Consider the following 12712-nt stretch of genomic DNA (forward strand, 5'->3'; position numbering starts at 1 on the left):
TCCTGCTGCAGCACCAAGGCATCGACTATTTTCTTTAGCAAGAAAGTGCTGGTGGTAAAAGGGCGCAAAGTTCAGTAGGATGAATCAAAACCAGGAGAATATGCAAAATGTGGAGTTGGGTTTCCCGTTCTGGTAATGTTCCCAAACTTCTTCAGCTGAGGTGTATTCCCTCTGATTACATTTAGCTAGCAAATTTAATAGTGCTGACGAACAGGATTTGAACTGGATCCTGTGGGATGAGCCATGTCCAGATCAAAGGGCTGATCCTGGAAGTGCTTGAAGAAGTTTCTTGTCTTCCTTTTTCCTCTGAGAAGAGAGGGAGGGTGAGAGCCATCGAGACAGTGGAAGAGATGAAGGATAACAGGCACAGGCAGGTAAAAAGGGACTCGGAAGGCTTAAATAAGTCTGCCCATTGTTATAGAAGTGTAGGGGTAAGGAAGATAATAAAAATTTGAGACCTCACATTATAATGAAGATTCAGGGATATTTGGTGTTGGGATACACTAGGAGAAGTACTTTTCTTCTCAAAGGATAGGCCTCATGTAGCTGGAGACTGTGCACTGAGGATAGCAGAGTGGATGAGAGCATTAAATCACAGGCCATGAGGAGAATTTTGGTGCAGTCCCACGAAAGCTTCATCCCTGATTTCAGTGTATAGGAAGAAAAAAGTCGGATAAACATGGATGCTCTGATCCACAGAGAAATGTTGACTGTAGATAAGTGCCACTATTAATGAGAGCAATAATTACGCAGGTTTTCAATGAGTAAAATCGATTGGCTAAAAAAATCATGTATAATTCAAGACAGGAAAAGATACTGCTGTATTATTTGCATACTAATAATCTGTCTTTAGCAGCCCAGTGGATAAGCTGAGTTTTTTCTCTACATTAAGATGTCAAATGGTACTTTCAATTTAACAGCACTACACTCTCATTTTCAAACTTAGATACTGCCCTGTGGATTTGTGTTGTATTATAAAATAGATATCAGGGCAATTTTAAAAACAGTTCATTAAGAATGGCATTGCTAGCTTATCGGTGGCAGTCCCACTTTGAATGCAGGTATAGAAAAGGGAGGAAGAGAGAGCAAACATATTTGTCCTTTTGCTGACTAGTAGCTGATACTTCAGGCCTTACAACCTCAGGATGCTCCTGATGAGAAATGGGTGACCAAGAGCTTTGGTGGCACCTCTACAAAACATGCAAACCCCAGTCCTCCTCCTCTCCTGGTGGTAAGATAACCAGCAAGCACGTGGATATCTTCCTAGCTAAAACAGTGGCGTGCTTCTATCGCTTTGGGCTTCAGGCAGGGGAAAGGCTTTCACATCAAATCCGTGTTAGCTGGAACCATCACTCCAAGTCTGCATGGAGCATGTGGGATTTCCTTAGGAAGTCATGCAAGAAACTGGCCCCTGCCATATCCCCTGAGTTGTGCCCCGTGCCCCTTTTTCTGAAATGTAGATAGTGCCCTGGAGATGTAGGTGCTCAGCTGGATACAGACATTACCTTGCTTGGTGAGCAGGCAGAGGGAAATTGAGACTCTTCTGCAGACACAACTTCCCTCCACAGAGGCCCCCTCAAAAGGCCAAGCAATTTCCCCCCGATGCAAAGGACCCCTTGGAACAGAGCATCTCTGTGCAGTGACACAGAAGTCATGGGCTCCTTGTTAGTGCTGGTGAACTTTACTCCATTACCCCATCAAAAGGGGAACATGTGCCAGCCAGAGCATATCATGCTCTGGTGACAGCGTGGTGGTCAGCGCAGATGGGATCCTGGCTGAGGGTGAGGAGCTGGTGGGGTTATGCAGGATGCTCAGGCCTGCCAGAATCCAGGGAGTGCTTGGAGCTACCAGCTCACCCCCCAGCTTTGTGAGCAATGAGACAAAAACTGCTGCCCACCTGCAGGTGATGATTAAAGAAATATAGAAGGAGGCAGCATAGTGTGGAAATCCTGGGCATGGACTGGATTTCATGGGAAATGGGGTGCCAGGTCTTTCACATACCCCCACAGGAAGACTCCCAGGATACTGCAGTATACATTGCTCTGTATTTTAGCAAGGATATGCTCATGGACAAGGCATGGAAATGGGATCAGCTGCTCCCTCTGTGGCTGTGGCACCTTCTCCTTACATAAACAACATGGCTTCACTAGGCCTCATACTCCTCACCAGGAAAATTAATATTTGTGTTTACAGACCATATACTGGTGCTTCTAGGTTTTTGTAATTTTATCTGCAGTCAGCTATGAAACACTATGAGGGCAATTGCTACACTAGGGTAGTCATAGTTTTGTCTATTTGCCCATCTATGCCACATTTTCCTGTACAGGAGTTCTCTGCTGTTGCTGTACTCACTGTGCATCTGCATGGCTACCAGCATTTGCAGATAGTCTGGAGGTAAATGCTGCTATTCCACTTGTTCAAGAGTAACAGACTTTTGTAGAACTTTTTTAGCCCTGATTTTTCCTGGTTTTATTGATTTCCTTGCGATACAGCTGGCTTTTTTCATTAAATATACTTAATGAAGTGCTTTGCAAGATAAAAATGAAAAATTTGCTAGCCCAGAAAGCAGTTCAGATCTTGTTATCCTTGCTTGAGGACTGGAACAAGCTGATGCTATTTAGGGAGACTTCTCCATTCAAGGACTTGGATGCTGCTTCAGGCATCCTGGAGTTTTCAGGATGAAAGGATGGCATTAAGAGAGGCATTAAGGATGGAAACTTCTACAGTATCACCTGTCACAAGCATGCCCGGCGCAAAGTAAATGCAACTGTGCACAAGATGGCAATGTTCTCCACGAAAAGGACCTTTCTTTCCTTCCTTGCTACCATCTGCCTGTGTACTTATAAAAATAATGCTGGTTTCCGTGAAATGTCAATGGCAGCGCTTGAGATGCTCAGTTCTGCTGTGTGCAGGATTGAAGTCTCTGTGAATACATACAGTGAGATATGAATGCCAGCTGTATGTTCAAATACATGTCACCACAGGCATGTGTAAATCTGTCCCACAGGTTTCTAACAATTTTAGCTCATGCACCAGACAGCAGCTTGTTTTTCCTGTGTTCTGACCTGACTATTATTGCACATAAACATGGTGTCTATAGCATTAACTTCGCAGGACTGTTTTTCAGGAAAAATAAATATGTCACCATGTTGGTCACAATAGCTGGCCATACACCCTTCTGATTCACCCATCGTCATGGCTCCAGGCGTCTTGTCCACAAAAACATCATATCTAAATCGGTCTCCAGAAAGAACTTGGATCCAAATTCAGCAAAGGCTGAGGAATGGGCTCAGTCTGTCTGTAGCAGTGCAGTCCCATCCCAGACCATGAGATATGTAAAAGTCTTCACAAGACGGAAGTGTGCCAGTTCCTTGTTGTCATCCCTCTCTGAGGTAAGATCATTTCCATGCTTTTCTCTAGGATGGTCTACTTCTCTTTTGGAGAAATGCCTACATAAGTAGATGGCTTTTACTGGGTGAGCTACATGGGTTAAACATTAGGACTCTCCTGATTTAGAGAGTAGAGAGCACCCTGGACCAGGAACACACACCTCTAGGCTGAGAAAACTGTACTGAGTGAAGAAGCTGAGAGTAGTATCTGTCAGTGATGTTAAGAAAGACCCAGAAACTTAAAAAACAAAAGAGTTTGTATTGAATACTATATTGGTTTGAAATAAGAATATTGATAAAATATTAATCCCAATTTATTATGCAAATATATGAGGGTTCCTTCACAGATCTTCAATTTTCTGATCTGCCTCAGGAAAGTCCCTGGCTTGGTACTGGTCTGGGTGGGTGGCTGCCACACCAACAAGACAGGCAGCCTGGGAAGAGGCATGAGGGCCTCTTCCCAGTCCCTGCAGACATCTGACTCCTTGGTAGCCACTACTGTAGAGCAGCAGCACTCAGTCAGTCTGCTTGTAGCTGAGCCACATGTGAGGGTGTTGCCCCACAGCTGCCACTGCTGCCTCTCACTGCTGCAGCTCTGCTCCCTTGTTTAGCTGTGCAGAGACACCAGAGAGGGCTCTTCAGGAGAGCAGCAGAACTTACCATCTCTGTTAGCAAAAACTGTTTTCTAGGCTTGGTGAGGGCACATTCATGCACAGTCCTGTGTGTTGCTCAGTAAGTCATGCATCCCCCACCTGAATGAACAGTGGTGTATAATCAATTGAGGAGCTTTTCAGTGTCTTATCACTCACTGAGCAGACTAGGAGGGATTTTAGCCTTAAAGTACTACTTCTTATAAGACTCTTGTCCCAACTCTCTGCTACAAGTGGTGATTCAGCTCACCTTCATGGGTTCTCCTTCCTCTGTTCCTGAAGACACATTTTTGTATGACAACATTTCTTTGATACTTTGTTTACAGAGGAAGAAACTATTCAGGTTCACCCTCAGTTTTTTATGGCCAAAATCCCCTCAACCTCACCATCAGGTATGATGATGAGGAAAGCAATAGCAATCTGGACAGTTTACAAATCAGAGCTGGACTCTGGTTGGACACACTGAGTAATGGCCAAAGATCTGCCTGGAACTACTGGAGCACACAGCATCCAATATACTTGTTAATAATGAGAGTGTCAAGGTGGACATCTCTCTTTACATTCAAGGAGGATGTGGTGTCTCTCAGGTTTTAGGATCTAATGCTGTACTTTGCAAATCTGTAGTGCTGTTCTGTGAGATTTCAGGATCCTGTGTCTTGATGATCTACTTAGTGCTTGAAACTTAAATAGTCACTTAAAACAGAACAAAAAAATATTTTACCAAGCAGTAAATGAAGTTCCTTGAGATGGACTGGCCACTGGGCAGTTTGCCTTCTCCTTCAGAGCCCTGCCCTATTAGAATTCTGCAGCTTCATTTTCTAAGTTTAGTTTTCTAATCTCAAGTAGGCACAATCCACAATTTATGCTTTTCACATGGAGCACAAGGGCTCTCCAAGGGCAAGTGCACAGCATGAGTGTGCATGTGCACAGTGGGCCAGTAAATTTCTGGGTTTGGATACATGCAGGGCCCATATGAGCTTACTGCCTGTGCCGGGTGGGCAGAGCACCCCGTACATCTCTATTCCTGTATGTGACTGACATTCTGTTATTAGAACCTCCATAGAGCTTTTCAAACCTTAAATAACCCAGCCTCATAATCACTCTGGGAGGTAATTAAGTCACCCGGTTATCAAGAGTGGAACTGAAATGTGGAGTTGGGATCTAGATTTTGGATGAGATAGCCTTTTCTGTTGCAGGCCGGGTCACGAAACATTAATACAAGTGGTGTGGACCAGGATTTCTGCTTCTGCTGTGGCTCATCACCAATGCCTGAGTTAGGTGTTTAAGAAGCTCCAATTTCCCAGCCCTGTTCTCAGAACATCTTCCCATAACACAGAATCCCCATGTATGTTGTTACAAAAATGAACAGAACAGAATGTTTTAAAAAGTCTAAGCTGTACCTAGATCATGGTAATTTGGAAAACATCACAGACATGTTTCTGTGTCTTGATGCAATGCTAGTGTCTCTCTTTGTATCAGGTTTTAGCCTAATCTGTGATGGACTGAACTTTTTTTCTTTTTTTTCTTTTTACCATGGCAACCTCACTATGGTGATTTGAGGGCTAGGGAGCTTTATATTTATCTTGACCAGCATGAAGAAGTCTGAGCCTCATTAAGTGAGGAAGGTGGATGGATAGCATATGGAACACATCGCACACGAGATGGCACTTCCCTTCCCAGGGCACCTGGGTCATTCGTATTATCTACACGAGCTGCAAGTTTCCTTTTGGAAATACTGAGTTGCTAACTGTTCACTCTGTCCCAAGGGAAGAAAATCCAGACAGATGGCTTCAGAGAAACCTTGCATCTTTAAGGGAAGAGATCCTCCTGGAACAATAATTAATGCTGGTGGGATCTTTTTTTAAAAAAATTTTTTTTTTGAGAAACTTGGAAAGAATTCAGTATCACCAGAGGGCATTAACACAGAGCCTAGCGGAGGACAGAGAAAGATAAAGAGGGGAAAAAATAGCTATCACAAAACAGTGATCCTATTAAAATGACATTGAAGAATTCTATTAGTGCTCTTTGCCCCCTTGCCTGCCTGCCTTCGAAGATTCGAGGCGAAACACAAGTGCTTGTCAGTCAGACAAAGCCTACTAATAATCTCTGCTAAAAGGTGACATTCACACATTGTGGAGGGACATACGGGGCTCTGGGTTGCCCATATCAGGAATCTGCCAGCAGAAAACCCGCACCTGGCTGTGGGTGCCAGCACCCCATGTTGCAGGGAAGGGGATGGTGGGGCAAATGTGGGCTTGGGCTGCTCACCCACCTGGAGGCTCAGCAGCTCTGCCTGTATGAGTGGGGCTGAGCTACTAGAAGAGCAGCAGCAATACTATGGCAGCGTTGCCTCCATGGGAAAGGAGGCTGGTGTTATGCAGGCTTTATGTGGTACTGGGCAAGTTGGGTGGACTTCATCCTCACTACACCCCAGATGAAATGCCTTGCTATGCTGCGATCCAAGGGTCTCTGGTAAAACCACATCTATATTTAAACACCATTGTTTGAGCTTTGGATGTGTTGACTCTTATTGTTGGTGAGGATCATTGGAAGTACACAGGTATAGAGGAAGAAATGGATTCTAAGATAGCAGTCTTTTCAAAAAAACCCCTGTAACTACTACCTTAGATGTGCTGCTTAGTTTTGTACTGTGTGCTATATCCCAGGGTTCCACAAAACAGTTGTGATTTTGGGAGCCATGCAAACTGAGACTAAAGATTGCTCTCTACCCAAGATAACTGAGAAAATGCAAGACCTCTTTCCCCACTAGCAGCTAAACCTTCTTATTTTCATTTCCTGAGCTTGTTCTGCCAGTACGTTTCAGCAAATGTCTGTTTATGCAGGTGTATCTAGTGCACTGTGCACAGGATTAAAAATGTATTCTTAGACACATTTAAAAGAAGTTTTGAGTTCTATTAATTTCTCTCTCCCCCAGTTTTTTTAGTAAGAAAACCTATTTGAATCAGGATCAAAGGGATAGTTTATTGCTTTTTGTAGAAAAACAGATTCTCTTTTACCTTTGGAAATTACTAAATGCAGCACAGAAAACTCATACACCATCTTGTCTGTTTTACTCAGCAGAGATAATGTCTCAGCTGGAGGACTTTGTGTAATGTTGGGCACCACATTCCCAGAGAGATCTGGAGGGGACCTGCAGGAAGGATCAGAGGGCTGGAAATCACGACCTACCAGGAAGAATGACTGCATTGGTGTTGCTTCGCTTAAAGGAAAGAAGATTAAGGATGGGGGGAAGGGAGAATGATAATATTCCTCAAATATGCAAAAGACTGCTGCTGAGAGAAGAGGAAAAATTTCTTCTCCCTGGTGGAAAGCAAAAGAAATAATGGGTTCAAATTGCAGCAAGGATAACTTAAGTTAGGCGTCATGAAAAAGCTTTCTAACAGGAAGAAAAATGAAGCACTGGACAGGATTGTCTGAAGAGACACATTAGAGACCCCATTGGGAGTCTTTAAAACCAAATTAAGCAACTGTTCCTCTTGGGCAAAGGAAAGGAACAGATGACCTTGAGAGTTAAAGGGACTATTATGACATTTTAGAGGGAAGTAATTCACCTGGAAATTCAGCTACTGGTAAAGAGGCAAGATAAAAAAAAAAATTAAAGTTTTTATTAATGCTTTTCTACATCTTATAAACTTTAAAAATCATCCTTTCAAGCCTTCTAGGATTTAATAGGTGTGTCAGTATTAAAACATTAGAGACACAAAAATAATAAAATGCAAAGGGGAGTTTCAGTACTGGACTGCAGCTGGCAGCTCTGAGCCACTGACTTACCCAGAGGCACTTGGAGCAGTATCGCTCTCTGGAAAGCTCATCTCTTTCCAGATCATTCAAGTGAGGAAGGCAGATTTTCCTCCTGCCTTCTTCAGGGGGCCTGGCACTGCCAAAGGTGGTTTGGAGAGTATTATCGGGGCAATGCAGGAAGGAGAATTACACCTGCTCTAAATGGCGGTTGAACACTGAGCTGGGTACGTAAGAGGATGGAAATGGAAAGAAACGATAAGAAGATTGCCAAGTTGGCCACTGCATCTGAAAACATACTGGCAAGCTTCCTCCCCTGCCTCTCTGCTGCAACTTCTCAGTCACCCTTGGCACAGCCCTTGTAATGCTGTGCCAAATAGGATTACACTCCAGCAGAGGGAGAATTTACACATTCCATAGGACTTGATGAAATAGCAATTGATAAGGACAAGCCACTGTATTAACTGGAAAAAATTACATATCTATTAGGGGCAGAAGGGGTGGCTGAGTGGGAAAAGGAGAGTTACACCCCCTGTTTGGTTGGTTTTAAGTCCAAGCAACCTTTGCCTGTGTGTAGGGAGTCCTGTAACAAGCCTTGTGCTTGTTAGAATTTAATTGCTTGCTGATCATGCTGCTGGTGAACTGGTGCAAATAGAGATGATCGCTCATTAATGCAGAAGCTTACATGAGACCAGCTCCAAGGAATAATTTCAAAAGTGTCTAAATACTGCCTGGTCCAAGTTTCCTTACACCAAAATGCCATTTTAATAACATATCCAACAGAAAAAATCAGCAAGAAGTCTATCTGGGAACTGTTTCCTCACCCTCTAGATATTTTTAAAAACAGGTCTGTGAGTTTATCTTATAGGGATTTGTGGCCTGGAACTGTATGGAAATGCATTTGGAGACACATCACCAGTCAAGAGGTCAGAGGGCCAACAGCCACTATTAATTGCCTTGCAGCTAGGCAGGAGCCGAAACGGTGCCCTTTGGCCTCACTCAGCTGGAGAGAGCATAGCACAGCTGTAAACAGCTGTAAAGAGCTGTCAGGGAAGGAGTAAGCTACACCTACCTTTTGCTTTTTGCCTTCCATGGAAAAAAAAAATAAAGGAAATAAAAAAATCAACTCACAGGAAACTACGCAGGGATTACTTCTTTTCATCTTCTGGAGCCAAAGACATCAGTCTTCTTTTGCACAAGACATGAGCCGCACATTGAGACACCTTGTGATTATAAACTCTCCTCAGCAAAATTACTGAGGGTCAAAGAATTTTGGGACTCGTGGGATGATCTGATTGGCAGGACAATTAGGTACGGGCTGTGTTCTTTCATTTCTGCTGGAAACTTGGTGTAATTACAGCTCCTGTGTCTGGTCTGTGTGATGCCGGAGGTCAGATGAGGTGATCAGGATAGTCCCTCTGGCTGTAAAAACCTATTAACCTTGCTTTGCACCACGCATAGCTCAGGCACACAGAAATTCAATACCTGTCCACCATCTGAAAGTTCTCTTGTCAAAGAGAAAGAAATAGAAGTACTGAGGTGATCAGGGTTTCTCTCCAGTTTTTCTATTGAAATTGCTGGAAAGAAGCTCCCAGGTAAAGGGTTCAACTTCGAGGCGCGGCTGGATTTTGGGGGCTTTGTGACAGGCATAGCTGAGCTGGGAGCCTTGGGAGGAGTGGGCCCCACAGCTGGGACGCACTGCAGAGCTGCTCAGTAAGTGATGGACAACCGTGGGAGAGGCAGGCCGCAGGGATTCCTGTGCTCACTGAAGGTGCCGCTTTCCTTATTTAAAGGGGATGGAAAAGGAAAATCTGCTGAAGGCTTGTTACCCTTTCTTATAAAAGGGAAGGTCTTGAGCACAGGAAATTAGGCTGCCCCAGAAACACACCAGAAAATCACCGTACTCCAGAGACTGTAATCTTTATTTTTGCACATATAGGGCAGAAGGATTTTTTTGAGTGAGGATCCTACTTACTTATCAGCTTTCTTAGGGGATGTTTTTTGGAGAAAGTGGCTAGTGAGCGCTTCTAGTTAATTTGGTAATCTGCTTTACTGAGTGGGAGACTCATCAGCCTTAAGTTAGGTATCTAAAATTAAAAATGTCCAAGCCTGAGCCAGCCAGACTTTTACTTACTTTGTAATTGGTAGGAAAACCAGAAGAGATGGCAAAGGCAGATCAGACTAATCAGCCTCTGGAGATGCCCATTTTCCTGCATCATCTATGTATGGAGTCTCAGATGACCACTTCAGGCTTCAGCACCTGACTTACAGGAATCCAAAGTTAGGTGAGATTCCCAGCAGCCATCCGAGTAAAACTGCAATGCTTTTCACAGATGATGTAAATGGCATTAGAGAAAAAAAATGCCAGCTAATAATCAATCATTAGCTTAATTAGCTCCAAGCTATGAAGTCAGACAGTTCCAACTGGAGGCCAAATCCAGCCTGTGGGCTGATTCCATCTGGCTTAGCTCTACTTCTGCCGTGGCTATGTGGTGGGATGGGAGGCGATGGGGAGCAGCTGTTAGCACCCTGGGTGAAGTCCAGCAGTTCCTCATGCCTCCTACCGTGCTTGAATGCAGCCAAAACCCTCATCCTGGGGAGGTGCTGTGTCTACATGGCTCACGAGGGGAGTCTCCAAATGGGCATCTGGGCTCCAGGAACACAAAACAAAGCTTGGACCACCCTGTGAATTAAGTCATTCTTCTTGGCTAGAAAGAGACTTAGGAAAGTAAACATCTTGAAGCTTGCATTGCACAGCACTGCTTTTGAAAGCCCAAATTAAGTGCTTGGATGTGCAGCCTGTGCTGAGAGGTAGCATTTGTGCAGTTGGGGTTCATGCAATTCCCTTTGGAGGCATTTTCACAAAGAAAACAGGACTTTGTGTTTTCTGACATTTGCTTTAACTAAAAAGCATTGTGAGGACTCTTACAGAATACCAATTAGACTCACAGGTTAGCAAGCGAGAGCTGTGTACTTCATGTTGGCTTAGGTCACTGCACAGCAGAAAAAAAAAGCAGAGCTATTCACAAACAGCCTATCCCAGAGCTGAAACTTCTGATTTCTCCACTTTAGCCAGACAAGGGTTATTAGCAGAAGTAGCGTCTTTCCTTACATCATCTCATCCAGTTAGGAAAGAGTAGGCTAGCTGTTGGGCTGTGAGCAAGGTCTGAAGCAGAACCTGGCAACCAGAAGAAGGGCTTCTGCTCCCAGGGGCCCATCTGGGTTTTCCTTTCAGCTACATGAGCCGGTCTAGGAAGAAATATCACCTCACTATAAATCATTACTTACTTCTATCTCTGACAATCACAGCTACTGCAATGTTGCTCTTAATTCCTATTGCTATTCAATGACTGCATGGCTTAGGTCCCTCTTAAAATATCCTTGATGTGTTCAGTGGTTTTGTGTTTGTTTAAGTTTTACAGGCACTGCCTGTTAGTATTGGAGCCATTGGTGTCATGGGATGGGTTGTGCTCTCAGGTCACCAGGCAAAATCCAGCTGCCCTGTGCTGGGATCAGGGAGAGCTGGGCACTCCAACAGGTCCTGGTATAGCCCATAGGTTTTTCATGGAGGCAAAGCAATCCTATATCCCAGGGAAAGCTTTCCCTATCATTCCTCTGTCTTGAGAAAGCTGTAGAGCAAAGTGTAGCCTGTGTGCTGAAGCTCCTTTCCTCCATGGCTACCACACAGCAAACACACCTGTCTGGTGGAGGATTGGCACTCACAGCACAAAGCAGGAGGACAAGAGGGGTTACCTGAGGCAGAGCCAGGACTCACTACTCCTTAAAGCTACAGGAAGGACATCCCCTAACATTCATGTTCCTGCCTGTATACAGCTTCTCGATCACCTAACTGCTCCAAAGGCCACCCCTTTCTGGCCAAATGCAAGGTTAATCCTCTGGAGCAGGAGGCTGGCTTGGGCCACCTAGTCTCATAGCGTCAGGGTGAGAGGAGAGAGATAACTGGTGGAGTGCTGTTATTTCCCTTGAAGCACAGCTTGGAGTTCTTTTATGAACAGCCCCAGAGGCATGTCCTCATGGTGTCTTACGACTATTTTCAGTGTGGGCATGAAAACATGCATGAGGAAGAACACATTGTGATGTTATAGCACATCTTCCCAGTGGTATGGAACATGAAAACCCTACTTTTCATATGGCAGTAATACACAGCATTTAACAAAAATATATAAAGTAAAGCCAAGGTAAACTGAAACTATTTAGTCTGAATTTTTACTCATGTTACCTCTAATTCAGCAGGCAGGTTTACTTGCTGTCTCTCTCTGGTATGAAACAAAGGGAATATCTGTAATAGTGATACAGCCATACACAACAGAATTTAGCCACCTACACAGCTTTAATCAGAACATCTTTCTCTTCTTGTAAGGGGAATTTATCCAAGTAACAGCTTTTAAATTGACCATGCTAGTGTTTCTGGGATAAGATCTCCATCATTTCTCAGCATTTGTCTCCATCTGTCACATTAACCTTGCTCTGATTTATCTCTTCTAAATGCCAGCTAACCAGGGTCAGAGACAGCCACAACATGGTCAGGAGGACCTTGAGGTAGTGCAGCTCTTTCCTCATTACCTGGCTTGGCACACATGCATCAGGAAGCACTTATGTGGCAGCTGAGACTGAAGCCCCTGAGAGTCCCGCAATTAATCCACCCCTCAAACAGAACACTGAAAAATATCATCCTTCCTGATGGATGTAGTCCTCTCACAGCTGATCCAAGTCCCAGTCCTGTAACTCCTCACAAGTGTGTATTATCACTCTCTTTAACATTTCTATTGCTCTCCACCATGGTCGTGTAGGCAATGTCTGTGCTGCAAACAAAAGACGATCAGTTACCAATGCCTGGCCCTAAAGCCAACTGGCTCATTGGGTACAGCTCCTATAGAAATATACAATTCCCAT

This window comes from Athene noctua, chromosome 1 (genome assembly GCF_965140245.1).
Source record: "Athene noctua chromosome 1, bAthNoc1.hap1.1, whole genome shotgun sequence".
Classification (NCBI taxonomy): domain Eukaryota; kingdom Metazoa; phylum Chordata; class Aves; order Strigiformes; family Strigidae; genus Athene; species Athene noctua.